Genomic DNA, 9,274 nt, shown 5'->3' with positions numbered 1-9,274 from the left:
TTTTATTTAATAATTACTCCTATTGATGCAACAAGGAAAAAAATAATAATAATGATAGATAAGTGCTGCGGGAGAGGAAGACTATGTGGGAACAAATGAAAAAAGAAGAAGAAGAAGAAGAAGAAGAAGAGAGTTTGGTAAAAGTAACAGTTGGCAGCCTCACGCCAACCTATAATGCCACTTTGCTAGGCCTTCCACCTAGGATTCAAAAGTTAGGTTTACATTTTAATAAATTTATACTTAGGAAAAATTTAAGAATCTCTTTATTTTCTATAAGTAGTGCTCAATGGACTTTATTATAAGGATTTATTTCCTATTACCAGTTAGCAGCTTAATTTAGTTTTAGACAAATAAATGGTTCTAGTAAATTTGAGTGAATTACATTTCATATATTAAGGTTTAGTGGTCAAGTTGTTTCAAGGCATTAATCTAACTACATTTTATTATATAAAACTAGGAGTTAAGAGTTTCTTTAAGGTCTAGTGGTCAAGTTCTATATATTTGTTGTCAAAGATCTTAAGCAATTTCTTGATTATTCGATTTACAAGCATTAGCCTTGTATTCTGGCACAATTTGATTGGCAATATAGAATCAAATTGTGCGGTGTTGAAAAGTTTGTGTTGATGGTATGTTGATATCATTAATAATTTAGTATTACTATATCACTATAATTAATAGTATCATAAGTGATATAGTATTAGTATAGTGATTTATATAATAATTTATATATAGACTTAAAGTATATTGCTAATAGCATTAGAGTACATATTAGTACAAGACCATAAAGTATAAATTTTAATTAATATACATTATATACTAATGTATATTAGTATTACTAATTTACTAATATAGTTATTAAAATGAATATATTGATAATTTATTAATTAACAAAATTTTATTAATATATATATTATATTTAAAGCATATGATTAAATAAATATTCATGTTTGAGATGATAATGATTTTATTATATATATTTTTTATATTAACATAAAATTATAATAACATTATCTTTTATATAATATATATAACAAAATATTATTATATATATAATATAATTATATCTAATATAAAGAAAGAGGCGTACATACATAATATTAGTCAACAAATTAGAAAGAAAGTGGCGGAACCAACAATTTCTTTGAAGAGGGGCTAATTTTTTTAACTGTATGACACATTTATGTAAATTAAATAGAAATTAATAAGTTTATTATTTTTCTTATTAATTTTAATTTAATTTTGATGAGACCTGCAAGTGCACAGTATCGTAGTTTTATAGTAAAGTAATAAGAAAAGTATCGTCCTCAGGGATTGGTACCTTACTCTTGCCAAATACCAAAATTATACTAATTAATCTCAATTTTATCTAGAGGAATCGCTAAGGTTTTTGTAGTTGCAAATAAAACTAGATCAACTTAAAGAGAAATAAGCAAAGGAAATAAAATTGATGTTTGAAGATCAAATTCAATGGGGAAGAAAACTTCTAGGAAATCGATTTCAGCTAATTCTTCACTATGCTTTTCTCATCCAGCTAACTTAATTTAATCCTCTTCTATCTATTAGCAAATCACTAATTCTTCCAAAAGCCTCTTTCGATAGTCAATTGGAAGTGATTCTAGTTTATCAATTCACACAAGAGTATGCAAATTCAATAATCAAGAACGCAATAAGATCAATGATTTAACTACTACATAGGTTCATACAAGTCTTTCGATCTCTATACTTATCTATGCTGAAATATCCAAGATCTACCCTATGATTCCCTCTTTCGATAGCAAATCACAAGATTACTTATCATCTAATCAATGGCCAGTTAATTAGAAGCAATAAATTCAGGATAAATCAGATAAACAAAGAGAGAATTGCATTAAATTAGCATAGACAATCAAGCATAGTTCGAAAATAGGTTACATCGGTTTCCTAGAATGAAGAAAATTTAGCTCATGCTAGAAATGGAATTCAACATAAATGAATTCACCATAATTGTTCTGAGAAGATGGGAAGAAGAAAATAAACACTGAAAAATTCTCCTTGCAGCCTCAACTCGTCGTCAAAAGCTCAAGGGAACGATTCAACGCTTTTCTCTTGTCCGTGCTCGTGTATGATTCCAACGTACGTGCAATAATTGGAATTCCCTCTCCAAAACAAATGAATTGAATCCTTCTAGCTGTGTTTTTCTGTCCCAAAGAGTGTTCTCCAGTCAAAACTCGCGGCTCTAGAGTGAAAAAATGGCTTTTATATGGTCCCACGGCGGAAAACCTAAAATCTGTCAAAATACGATGTTCGCTCGAGCGGGGTGTCGAACGCGCGTCGAGCATTCGACTCTGCCTAATTTCGCTCGAGCGGCCAATGTCTCTGCTCGAGCGATCTTCGTTTTTCAGCAACCCGCTCGAGCTCCTTGTCGAGCGGCAATCGAGCGTTTGAATCTGCCTGAATTCGCTCGAGCGGCCAAAAGCCTCCGCTCGAGCGAACTTGTAAAATCTGCAATATGAAATTTTGCAAGTCATCAAATACCCCCAAACTTACAACTTTGTTTGTCCTCAAACACAAAAAGAAAAACAAATGATAGTTTAGGCAATATCAACTCGACCCCAAAGAGAAGTATCATCACTCACCAAGCTTTTATGAATTTAGATTTCATCTCTAGTATCTTACTCTTTTAACATCAAAGATAGCAAGAAAATCAATCAAAAATTTTGCAATTTGTCAAGCAAGAGTTAGGCGTTTACTTCAACCTAAAGCTAAGACCTTGAGTGTGTGTGTGATATAGTCAATTTAACCTCAAACCACCTGCAAACTCAGATAAAAGTAGAACAACCAAAATCAGAAGAATTCTCTTAAAACTTAACCCCATAAGTCCAATTTTCAGAAATCCTCTCCACTAATGTAGTCAACACCAAAATCAAAGATCAAAAGGTCTTTATTAAGGTTGTAATGATAGGCCACAGGGTGAGGGTTAAGCAAGACTGGATATGGGAGATTAAATCAAACTGGAAAAATACTTAGTGAAAAGAACATTAAAAGAGAAACTCACATGATTCAAATCATAGCTCTTTCTTGGCAATATGCTCATACTTGTGGCATTATTATTGCTGTAATCACTGATGTAATACCAACACTTCCCTTAACAAAATCTGAGGTAATTCACATTCCGCTTGGCGACTTTTTTTTCTTTTCTTTTCTTTTTTTTTTTTTTTTTTTCAGTCACTTCCTTTCTTCTTCTTCTTTTTCTTTGATCAAACAGAGCAAACATAATACGGTTCATCATGAAACCAATTTTCTCTTTTAAATGTAACTCTCCACCAAAGTATTTTCTCAAACTATCAACGGTAGATTCATTGTTTTTCAGGCTTAGAGCGGGCATGGTTTATGTCGTTTAAAGAACAAATAAAGGCTCATGAAGGCTCAAGGGGGTTGACTATGGAAACACACCATGTAATGATGGCATGACATTTAGGACGGCTGGGAAAGCTTTTTGGTTATGCCAAAGAAATGCCTAGATCATTTCTCTAATATTTGGTCTCAACTAGGATTTTGCCTCAAGGACCCATCAACGGATTCTAGAGCAAAGCAAAATCGAACCTCCCTCTTTCAATTAATTCAACTTCTTCTCTTCATAAGCAAAATGGAATAAGAGAAAAACGACTATGTGTTCAATTGTGTTCAAGGTCAAAGATTTAAACCAAAGTACCCACAAAACTTCACTTGACATAAAAGAAATTTTTGAAAATTTTTCTCAAAACCATCTTCAATCACAAATTTCAGAGTCATAGAGAATTCAATCTTACTCCAATGCATGCTTGGTAAGAGACTCAAACAACCCATCAACAACCCAAGACTTAGAAAACAAGAGGATCAAATGATTATAGGAGTTTACACCCCCAAACTTAAACTAAACAATGTCCTCATTGTGATGCAAAAGTAAAAAGGATTGAAGAAATAAAGGAACTTCCCTGGTTTCATAGTGAACCTTCTGAGGTTTTAAAATTTTCCAGCTCTTTATTCTTGCTAAATAATCCTGCATCAAAAACCAATTTATTAAAACTTAAATAAATAAAGATAATAAAATAAATGAAAGAAATAAAGATAGATCTATGGGTTGCCTCCCATAAGCGCTTGTTTTAAAGTCTACAGCCAGACTTTTCAATGATCATCAGTTAGGATATCCAAGAGGAATAAATGCATAGTTCCTCTCCATTTGCTCTCCATAGTAGTGCTTCAATCTCTGACCATTAACTCTGAAAATATTCCCAGTCTTGTCCTTCAAATCTACTGCTCCAAAAGAGGAAACTTCATGAATTGTATAAGGACCCGTCCATCTTGATTTCAACTTTCCCGGAAAGAGTTTGAGTCGTGAATTGAAGAGTAAAACTTGTTGTCCTGGAGCAAACTCTCGCCTAAGAATCTGTTTGTCATGCCACTTCTTCGTCCTTTCTTTATAGATCTTTGCATTTTCATATGCATCATTCCGGAACTCTTCCATCTCATTCAATTGAAGAAGTCGCTTTTCACCTGCTGCCTTCAAATCAAAGTTAAACTTTTTCACAGCCCAATAAGCTCTATGCTCCAACTCTACAGGAAGATGACATGCCTTTCCAAACACTAATCGGTATGGAGACATCCCAATAGGTGTTTTAAAGGCTGTACGCTATGCCCACAAAGCATCATCAAGCTTCTTCGCCCAATCCTTTCTATTGATTTTGACCGTCTTCTCAAGGATGTTCTTGATCTCTCTATTTGAAATTTCAGCTTGACCATTAGTTTGAGGATGGTAAGCAAGTGCTATCTTGTGCTTCACACCATATTTAGAAAGAAGATTCTCAAATAACTTGTTGCAAAAGTGAGTCCCTTCATCACTAATAATAGCTCGTGGAGTGCCAAATCTTGTGAATATGTTCTTGTGCAGAAATTTGAGCACTACCTTTGCATCATTTGTTGTTGTAGCAATTGCTTCCACCCATTTTGACACATAGTCAACTGCTAGCAAGATATAAGCAAAACCAAAAGAAGGAGGAAAAGGCCCCATAAAATCTATTCCCCAAACATCAAACAACTCAACTTCTAAGATACCTTTCAATGGTAACTCATGACGCCTAGAAATATTTCCCATACGTTGGCACCGGTCACAAGTTTTCACCAAAGTGTAACTATCACGAAAAATAGAAGGCCAAAAGAACCCACTTTGAAGTACCTTAGCTGCTGTACGGGTGGCTCCAAAGTGTCCTCCATATGATGAGGAATGACAATGATGGAGGATGTCTTGCATCTCTTCTTCCGGCACACATCTTCTAATGATTTGATCAGGGCATCTTTTAAACAACAAAGGCTCATCCCAAAGATAGTGATTCACATCATGCAAAAATTTCTTACGTTGATGGTAAGTAAGATCAGGTAGTAAAACTTTACAAGCTAGATAATTAACAATATCAGCATACCACGGAAGCTTGATCTCACATGCAAACAACTGCTCATCAGGGAATGCCTCTTGGACCACTGAATCTAGTCTTTCTTCCTCTTGCTCTAACCGAGAGAGATGGTCAGCCACTAAATTTTCACTTCCCTTCTTGTCTCGAATCTCCAAATCAAATTCTTGAAGAAGGAGGATCCAACGAATTAGCCTAGGCTTAGCATCCTTCTTGCCAAACAAATAGCGAAGTGCTGCATGATCAGTGAACACTATCACCTTTGTCCCAATGAGGTAGGACCAAAATTTGTCACAAGCAAACACCACAGCAAGCATCTCCTTCTCAGTTGTTGTATAATTTAACTGAGCTTCATTCAATGTCCGGCTTGCATAATAGATGGCTCTAAACAACTTGTCCCGCCTTTGCCCCAACACTGCTCCAATTGCAAAGTCACTTGCATCGCACATAACTTCAAAAGGTTGACTCCAATCAGGCACAATCACAATTGGTGCTGAAATTAGCTTCTCCTTGAGTGCATTAAAGGCCTGCAAACAAACAACATCAAAGTCAAATGCAGAATTTTTCTCAAGAAGATTACATAAAGGTTTAGAGAGTTTAGAAAAATCCTTGATAAATCTTCTATAAAATCCCGCATGTCTCAGAAAACTTCTGATTCCCTTCACATTCTTTGGAGGTGGTAGTTTCTCTATGGTTGCAATTTTGGCTCGATCCACCTCAATTCCTTTGGATGACACTCTATGGCCCAGCACGATCCCTTCTTGAACCATGAAATGACACTTCTCCCAGTTTAGGACTAGATTTTTATCTTCACATCTCTGCAAAACAAGAGCTAAGTTATGCAAACAATGATCAAAAGATGTACCAAAAACTGAAAAGTCATCCATGAATACTTCCATTATATCTTCCACCATGTCAGAAAAGATAGCCATCATGCAACGTTGAAATATTGCAGGGGCGTTGCACAATCCAAAGGGCATCCTCCTAAAAGCAAACGTCCCATAGGGGCATGTGAATGTAGTCTTCTCTTGATCTTCAGGGGCTATAGCAATCTGATTATACCCCGAATAACCATCCAAAAAACAATAGTAGGAGTACCCAGCCAATCGATCCAACATCTGATCAATGAATGGAAGTGGAAAATGATCATTCCTTGTTGCTTTATTCAACTTACGGTAATCCATACATACACGCCATCCCGTGACCGTTCTTGTAGGAATGAACTCATTATTTTCATTTTTCACTACCGTCATTCCACCCTTCTTTGGTACAACTTGCACTGGACTTACCCATGAACTGTCTGAAATAGCATATATAATTCCAGCATTAAGGAGTTTCAAAATTTCAGCTCTCACTACTTCCTTCATTGCTGGATTTAATCTTCTTTGGTGCTCAATTGTTGGCTTGTAAAGCTCCTCCATTAAAATCTTGTGCATGCAAATGGAGGGACTTATTCCTTTTATGTCAGAAATAGTCCATCCCAAGGTTGTTCTATGCTCCCTCAATACACGCAGCAACTTTTCCTCTTCTTCGGGTGTGAGTGATGTAGCAACAATCACTGGAAAGGTATCACTATCACCCAAGAATGCATAGCGAAGATGCTCAGGTAATTGCTTTAACTCCGGAGTATTTTTCTGCATCTTTTCTTTATCATTTTCAGATTCACTCTTTGGTACCACCGGCTCTAGCTTCCCCACTTCATTACTAAGTGATGTAACCTGCTGCAATGCTCCCAAAGCAAAAACATAGTGGAGAAATTCTTCACTAACAAAAGGTAAGTCAGATTCACAAACAGCAGAATTATTAAAATCGAAAGCATGAGATGAAGAGGTGATACAGCGTTCTAGGTGGTCGGATGGCATAACTTCTTGAAAGGCCTCTTCTACACATTGCTTAATGACATCTACCCGAAAGCAAGTACTTGGATCTTCTGGAAATTTCATGGCTTGGTAGATGTTGAACATAACCTCTTCCTTATTAACTCTCAATGTCAATTCACCCTTTTGAACATCAATCAAAGCTCTACCCGTGGCCAAGAATGGTCGGCCAAGAATTAGTGGGATATCTTCATCTTCCTCCATATCTAACACCACAAAATCAGCAAGGAAAATGAATTTATCCACCTTTACCAATACATCCTCTATGATCCCACGTGGATACTTGATGGACCGATCCGCTAGTTGCAAGGAAATTGTTGTATGCTTCATCTCTCCAAGTCCTAATTTCCTGCAAACAGAAAATGGCATAAGATTAATACTAGCACCAAGATCACATAAGACTCTATCAAAAAATGAATCTCCAATAGTGCAAGGTAAAGTGAAACTCCCCGGATCTTTCAATTTTTGAGGTAATTTCTTTTGAAGAATGGCACTGCATTCTTCAGAAAGCTTCACTGTTTCAAACTCCTCCAACCTTCTCTTCTTGGAAATAATGTCTTTCAGGAATTTGACATAGTTTGGCATTTGTTCCAAGGCATCTGCAAAAGGAATATTAATGTGAATTTTCTTTAAAATATCCAAAAACTTAGAAAATTGCTTATCTAGTTTTTGCTTTTGAAAACGCTGAGGGTAAGGAAGTGGAGGAGCAAGAATAGGAGGATTGTCAGGAAATGAAATTGTAGGAGGCAAGTCGGTCTCCTCTAGTGTATCATTGACAATCTCCTCTTCTTCTACTTGATCTTTGCTTTGGCCATTGTTTGCAGCGATAGGAGTGGACTTGCTCTCCTTTAATGGTGCCCTCTCAATTTCTTTTCCACTCCTAAGTGTGATGGCCTTGCATTGTTCCTTTGGATTCACTTCAGTGTTGCTTGGAAAAGCTCCTCTTTGTTGGGCATTGATGGTAGTGGCTAGTTGCCCAATTTGCACTTCAAGATTCTTCATAGTGGCTCCCGTATTACTACAATGAGTCTCAATGTTGTCCAACCTTGAATCAGTCTTCTTAAACCTTGCATTGGTCTCCTGAACAAAGGAAACCATGGCATCCTCAAGTGACATCTTCTTCTCGCTTGGTTGGCTATCAAATCCTGGAGGATGTTGAGGTTGCAACACATTCTTTGTATTTCCATATGAAAGATTCTCATGATTTCTAAGCCCTGGATGATAGTAATTTCGCATAGGATTACCACGATAATTGTAGTTCCGATTGTTGACATATTGAACTTGTTCTTGACTCGCCTCATTGCTTGGAACTATCAGACTTGTAGATGTTACATATTCTGTACTTTGTGGTATCCTTTGTGTTGTCAAGGCTGAAATCTGATGAGATAGAGTAGCTACTTGAGCGGAAATAGCTGCTATCGGCTCCAAGTCATGAATTCCAGCAACCTTCTTAGCCAAAGTCCTCTCAGTTGGCCATTGATAGTTGTTTGAGGCCATTTCTTCCAAAAGTGCAGTAGCACCTTCAGCTGTCTTCGACATCAAAGTTCCACCAGAAGCAACATCAACTATAGTTCGAGTTTGCCCATTTAACCCATTATAGAACATCTGAACTTGCAACCAATCTGGCAATCCATGTTGTGGGCAACGTCGAACTAAGTCTTTATACCTCTCCCATGCTTCATAGAGTGACTCAAAATCATTTTGCTTGAACTGGCCAATCTCACTCCTGAGTTGGGCTGTTTTTGCAGGAGGAAAGAATTTAGCAAGAAACCTCTCAGCCATGTCCTGCCAACTAACAATGCTTCCCGGTTGTAGAGATTGTAGCCAACCTCTAGCCTTGTCCCTCAAAGAGAAAGGAAACAATCTCAGTCTAATGGTGTCTTCAGTAACACCATTGATCTTCACAGTGTCACAAATCTCCAAGAACATAGCCAAATGAATATTGGGATCATCCAGTGGTGATCCGCTGAATTG

General features: G+C 36.5%; 1 non-coding gene across 1 annotated transcript; it reads left to right on the top strand.

Annotated features, from left to right (window-relative positions):
* The first annotated feature begins 8,927 nt into the window (after positions 1 to 8,927).
* On the top strand, positions 8,928 to 9,034 carry LOC122305993. Its single transcript, XR_006241416.1, has one exon. It is a non-coding gene; the product is annotated as a small nucleolar RNA R71 (small nucleolar RNA).
* Positions 9,035 to 9,274: the final 240 nt, after the last annotated feature.

This window comes from Carya illinoinensis, chromosome 3, assembly GCF_018687715.1.
Source record: "Carya illinoinensis cultivar Pawnee chromosome 3, C.illinoinensisPawnee_v1, whole genome shotgun sequence".
NCBI lineage: Eukaryota > Viridiplantae > Streptophyta > Magnoliopsida > Fagales > Juglandaceae > Carya > Carya illinoinensis.
This window is presented reverse-complemented; position numbering and strand designations above follow the sequence as displayed.